Source organism: Macrobrachium nipponense, chromosome 1, assembly GCF_015104395.2.
Source record: "Macrobrachium nipponense isolate FS-2020 chromosome 1, ASM1510439v2, whole genome shotgun sequence".
NCBI classification, from domain to species: domain Eukaryota; kingdom Metazoa; phylum Arthropoda; class Malacostraca; order Decapoda; family Palaemonidae; genus Macrobrachium; species Macrobrachium nipponense.
The window spans coordinates 34,492,267-34,499,019 of record NC_087200.1 but is presented as its reverse complement, the minus strand read 5'-3'; the positions used below and the strand labels follow the sequence as shown (position 1 = coordinate 34,499,019).

Below are 6,753 nucleotides of genomic sequence, written 5' to 3'. Positions count from 1 at the left end.
TCACCTCCTCCTCTTCCTCTTCATCAGCAGTTGACCAGTCCAGGTGCAAGAACTCTCCGATCCCTCTAATTGGCCAAAGAACCCAAGGAACTGACACAAGTAACATTAGGAATGGGTATGAATGCCATTGCTCTGGCTATCACAGCAGCCAGAGCCGAAACTACTCTTAGCATATTCCACAGACCTGGGATTCACGTCCTCCCATGGCATCGTCAAACTGACCTCGGAGAGGTCGAAGGAAGGAATGTAGAGAGCTACAAGGATTCCAACAGCTTGGGGAAGTCAATAGTGCAAACATTCCTTTAGAGAATGCTGGTCCCTCTCCATCTAGAGGATAGTGCCAGATTCTCTTACTTCTACTTCTTCCTTATCCTTTTTGCAACTGTTTTCTATTTGTACTTTTCATATCTTCTCTTTTAGTTTCCGCCCGCCCCTCTTCATCTTCACCGTTAGGCACCCCTTTTGCTGTATGCTCAGCGTAGGCAGAACCCCCATTTGCCAGCAATCTGGCCATAAATGTAGGCCTTCTTTAAGAACTACTGAAGCATATGAGGTCGGAGGATATGCCCCATAAAGCTTATCATAATGACTGCCATTCTCCAGGCACCAAAAACTTATTAAGAAGACGAATATTTATAGCCAGCAAGAATGCTATATATTATAATATATATATATATATATATAGTAATATTATATATATATATATATATAATATATATATATATATATGTGTGTGTGTGTGTGTGTGTGTGTGAGTGTGTATATATATATATGTATATATATATATATATATATATATATATATATAGATATATATATATATATATATATATATATATATAGATATATATATATATATATATATATATATATATATATATATATATCTATATATATATATATATATATATATATATAGTATATATATATATATATCTATCTATATATATATATATATATATATATATATATATATCTATATATATATATATATAGATAATATATATATCTATATATATATATATAGATATATATATATATATATATATATATATCTATATATATATATATCTATATCTACATATATATATATATATATCTATATCTATATATATATCTATATATATATATAGATATATATATATATATAGTAGATATATATATATATATATAGATATATATATATATATATATAGATATATATATAGATATAGATATATATATATATATATATATATATATATATAGATATATATATATATATATATATATTATATATATATATATATATATATATATATATATATATATATATCATATTGCTTAGCTTAATAAGGCGAGATTGTTAAAACCATGGCTCTCAGCGTATATTGTTCATTTTGATTTACTTGTTGATTAAACACTTCTTCCCTAGCCTCTGTATATTGTGTAATTTTGTATTCTCTAAGGAGAATTATACATTTCCTTAGTTCTGTCCTTTAGCCCTTTGATATTACCAATCTCTCAAGAGAAAATTACATAATGCCCACAAACTTCAATAATTAAGTTAAGTTTACTTTAGTTTAACCAGACCACTGAGCTGATTAACAGCTCTCCTAGGGCTGGCCCGAAGGATTAGATATTTTTACGTGGCTAGGAACCAATTGGTCACCTAGCAACGGGACCTACGGTTTATTGTGGGATCCGAACCACACTATATCGAGAAATGAATTTCTATCACCAGAAATAAATTCCTTTGATTCGGCGTTGGCAGAGCAGGTAATCGAACTTTGGACCACCGGATTGGCAGCCGAGCTCGGAAACCACTCGTCCAGCGTGAAACTACTTCAATAATTACCCAAGGCGATCATTCATAATTGAGTAACGCTAATGTCACAGGGTTAATTGCCTTATGAAAATCGCAGGGGTCCCTAACAACCCCATGAAATGGACAGCAGCTAGCATGATAGAATTAAGATCACTATTAACCCCTCTATGTTAAGGTTAGAATAAGGTTGATGTTTAGTGACACTGAATTACTTAATGATTAATCAATCAGTTATTTTATTTAGTCAGTATCTCGGGTAGTTCTATTCTCAGTGTGTCACATTTTATCATTTAGTTCATTTCTGAGTCGGTATTATTTCCAGTAGTAGAGTCAAACCCATAATCATTAGTTCTCTGACCAGTAGAGTAACTTGTGAATTGATTTGTTTCTGAATATTGATTTAAAGAATTTTTTTTCTCGCAAGAGAAGTTCTTAGTTGTTTATTTAATCAAGTCACAATGCCTTGTTCTTTTCAAACATTTGGAAAATTGATAAGGAGAATCTGAGCGAGCAGAGTAAAAAATTATGTTAATCTTTTGGCATTTAACAACTGCAGGGTTTCATTAGTTTCAGATCACATATCATTAGATCTCTGAAAGATGTGGAAGCGAGTTAATTCTCATTGTAAGTGGCTTTGTTTTTGTCATTCCAACATGTCTAGGGTTTGAATGACTCTAAAGTTGGGAGGTATTAGGTATTCAAGCCTCTCCCTATTAGAATTAACTATTTATATAAAATCAAAGGCAGACCTAACTCACCCCTCCACTAGTGCGTGAGACATCTATGAAATCCTATTCTTAAGAACCTGTCAACTGCCACCCTCCCTCTTTCCAGGTACCTATAGCTCAGCTGAGAGAAGTGTGGATCTAGTTGTTAGTTGACTTTTGTAGTTCGTAGCTAGGTACAAAAATGCATGGTGAAACAACTACATCACAAATAGTCCCATAACAATGGAGAGTTATCTGTTGTTATTTCTTCTACATTGAAAAGGGAGCACAAGAGATTGGTTGCTACACGCTAAATTAAAAAAGGAGCATAAAAGATTGGTAGCTACACGCTACATTGAAACAGGAGGATAAGAGAATTGGTAGCTACACGCAAGTAAATCAGATAGAGTCACTAAACTATCCAATATCTCTTACCTCTGCACGGTAAGACTCTACCGAGAGCTCTCCGTTGCAGAAAAGTATAAAGAAATGTTATCTTTATCGTGAAAATGATTCATTGTGACTGCAGCATTCCCTCAACAATGAGGAGACTGTCTCCACCTCGGACAAACCAGCTGTGAGAACAGAAAGGAGTCAAGAAATAACAGATGAGAGAGAGAGAGGATTCCCTTCGAACAAAGCAAGGATAAGGCAGAGGTTTCTGGTTTGATCTAATTAGCAAAATCATTTCTTCCCCCAGACAGAATTGGCATATGAATGAGCGATTAAAAATCATCGGTATAACAAGAAACAAGTAAGAAATGAGTCGAAGAAACTTCGGCGCAATTGAGTTTTCTGTACAGCATACTAATGATGTATGAGTCACACCCCTAAAACTTTGAGCCACGGAATGTTGGTGGCCTGTCCTATAGCATTTCCTATGACAAACTTTAACCTTAAATAACATAAAAAATTACTAAAGCTAGAAGGCTGCAAATTGAAATTTAGTATGTTGGATGATTGGAGGGTGGATGATCAACATATGAAGCCCTCTAGCCTCAGTAGTTTTCAAGATCTCAGGGCAGACAGAACAAGTGAGGACTGACAGACAAAGACATCTCAATACATTTCTTTTACAGAAGACTAACAATTCAAAACAACCAACTGCTTTGTATTGAAACATCCCGGCCCGATGTATTCTTTACAATATGGATCAAAACAAGTAAATGAGCTGCAAGTAAGGTACCCATAAAGGGTTTCTTTGTTTGGCCTATGAAGCTCTAACAGAGCACCTGCAGAGCCTCTTTCCTTGGCTGAAATTTTGGGATCCAGGGAAGCAATTCTAAATCTCAAATCGTTTCAGAATTGAGACTTTGAAATTATTGCTGGATTGGAAGCATAAAATATTATCTAAAATTTCGATATTTTGTCAGTTTAATCAAATTTTCAACTTCAAATACAAGAAGCGATTTTCCTACAAACCATAATAGAAAAACATCCACAATCACAAATGATGAATCATAAATTCATATCAACATTTCTGAATTATTTTACTTAATAATAAAAAGAAGCTTGATATTATCAGATGAATTTTCAATATCTTAACTTGCAATCACTTTAATAAACTGGTGATTCGCTTTCTCTCTCTCCTGTAAACTTCAGACAGTTTAAGATTCTGAAAACTGAAATTGATCTACAATATCTTAAGACCATCGCTAAGCGTTATCTTTCAAAACAGATTTTTTAGGCCACAAATTACCATCATCAATATATGACTGAATGACTCGCATTCTATGACAAACCTAATACTGGAAATGACCTCCTTTTGATTGTTAACCTGTTAATTATCTCTGCTGCTTGAATTTGCTAAAAATGTATCATAATGTGGCCCAAAAATGTAAGAGATTGGAAAATTCAAGAATTAAACCTGGCAATCATTGGACAGTCAGTTCGACTTACTACTAAGTCAACATGATTTAAGAAAAAAAAAATAAAAAAGATCAAATACGATTGCTATAGTAGGAAAGTTCTCGGGAAATCTGGGTATTTTTATTCGTTGGATAGGCCTAAATCAAAACAGAAAGAGTCCCATAACGCTTTCGGTAGCATCAAGCGGTGAATCCCCTAATAAATGCCATTAACTATTTAGAATTTAAGTAATTCTAAATTATGCTCAACAGTACAAGTAATACGTGTTATAATTTCAAAGGATGTACTACACTTATATCGACAAATCAAACAACATAGCTTGCACATTATATTTTTTCTGTATCTTTCTGTTTCAAAAAGCGTAATAGGTAACTGGCAGCTGATGCTTTCTGAATATATATTGGCTATGGTCTCCGTTCCTCGACACACAACGCTACAGAAGCGAAGAAGCAGCCAGAAGTCAATTCGCAGCAGTAATCATGTTCGCAAGCAAAACTATTGTAAGTATAGTCATATATTATCTATTTTATTATTACATGGCTGTCAGTCTTGCCCGCAGGAAGATCTGTCACCAAATTTAGTTACAAAACAACAATTCTCTATTACATTATTTAAAAAATGCTTAATTATTCTATTTATAACCTCCATTTAGAGTATCTGCACTTTCACTTAATTTGATTGCCATAAAATGGAAACTTTTACCTCTGTATATATTTTAAGCAAAAAAATTAGAATGATCAAATGCGTCCCTCATTATTTTTCATTCTCAAAATAGTGTTTGAAAATCTATTTCATTATCAATCTCCAGTCACTTGAGACATGAAATAGAGGAATTGTGTCACTTAATGGCTAAATGTAAACTCAGTCTGAAAGCTGCCCGGCAACTGTTTCAAATGAAGAAGTCCTTCAGTTTGATAAAATTTCAGAACATTCTACTATATTATCATATTCTACTTTTACCGAAAAACCTTCAATGAAAGGAAGAGCTGAACACTACTAGAAAATGTTTCTCTCTCAAAAGGTCCTCGTTTTTGCCCTGCTGGCCCTAGTATACGTGGCTGCTGCTTATCCCAGTTTCGGATACGGGTCATACGGCCACGGATACGGACACGGCCACCATTCATCTTACGGACACGGACACGGTTCTTATGGATACGGACATTCTGGATATGGGTAAATAGAAGAAGTTCCTGTCTCTTTTTTATTTGTTTATTTGTGTTTTAAGCACATTATTATTTCAAATTATATACGAATGCAAAGTTTGATTTTTATTATTATTGAATAATTTCAAATAAGTTCTAATCCTTTGACAAATACGTTTATTTCCAGGCCAGTCTACAACCAGTACTACTCATCCCACCACCATGGACACTATCACGGATAGACTGAATCGATCTCCTGCTGGGATGGTGCCTAATTTCTAAACCACATTTCCACCTGCTTTCCTTCTCATTTCCACTTCAGAGAAATGAAGAAAATCAGGACGTGAAATGATGCAGATTATTTGATCCTTACATTTTGAACTTTAATTCACAATTTCTATAAAAAAAATATGTCTATTTATATTGCGGATTTGTAATAAACATTGACTTCGTAATCGTTTGCTTTTCACAGATCCTTTTTTAGTTATAATATTCTGTTTGAGACAGAGATTGTTTGGCTCCTTTTTCTTTTAATTGTCGAGTTTCTTTTTTTTGAACATAATTCAAAAATACGTTTCCAGGTTCACAAGATATTTATGATTTTATTGCCTAGAGAGAGAGAGAGGATGAGAGTGAGTACATGAGGCTGTTTTCATTATCATCGACCTAATGAGAACGAAGACGTACATAAATATATTACGCAATTTGTTTAATCAAAGTTCTTTTGTATTTTATTTTACTAATATCATTAATATGAGTCTCAAAACCCCCGTTTTATCAGTATCGAAAGAAGTTCATTTAGTTTCCAATCATAAGAACTACGTGAAACTCAACACTTTTGCCAACCTATTCAACCAAAGTAATTCATGATTTTAGGGAAGCTCCACCTCACCTCTATAACACCTTACATACACACATTATATAAATTTATAATATTCATATACAAACACAACCATTGCATTCATGGATCTGTCACAGGATTGAAAGACATTTCAAAGTAAAGCAACAACTTCTAAGCATACCTGATACAAGGCATCTTTAATGACAAGCAAGAAGTAGCATAACTGTGAAGGCGATATACCTTATATAAGTTTTGTTTAATATATACAATATATATATATATATATATATATAATATATATATATATATATTTATATATTGTGAAAAAGTTCCAAGTATCTGGTTACTATACTTACCAATCATAAAATTGTTACCTCACTACAGGCA

General features: G+C 33.1%; 1 long non-coding RNA gene across 1 annotated transcript; it reads left to right on the top strand.

Annotated features, from left to right (window-relative positions):
- Nucleotides 1–4,807: 4,807 nt before the first annotated feature.
- Nucleotides 4,808–5,942, top strand: LOC135220126 (uncharacterized). Its single transcript, XR_010315582.1, has 3 exons — nt 4,808–4,883; nt 5,405–5,556; nt 5,713–5,942. It is a non-coding gene; the product is annotated as an uncharacterized LOC135220126 (long non-coding RNA).
- The last annotated feature ends 811 nt before the right edge of the window (nt 5,943–6,753 follow it).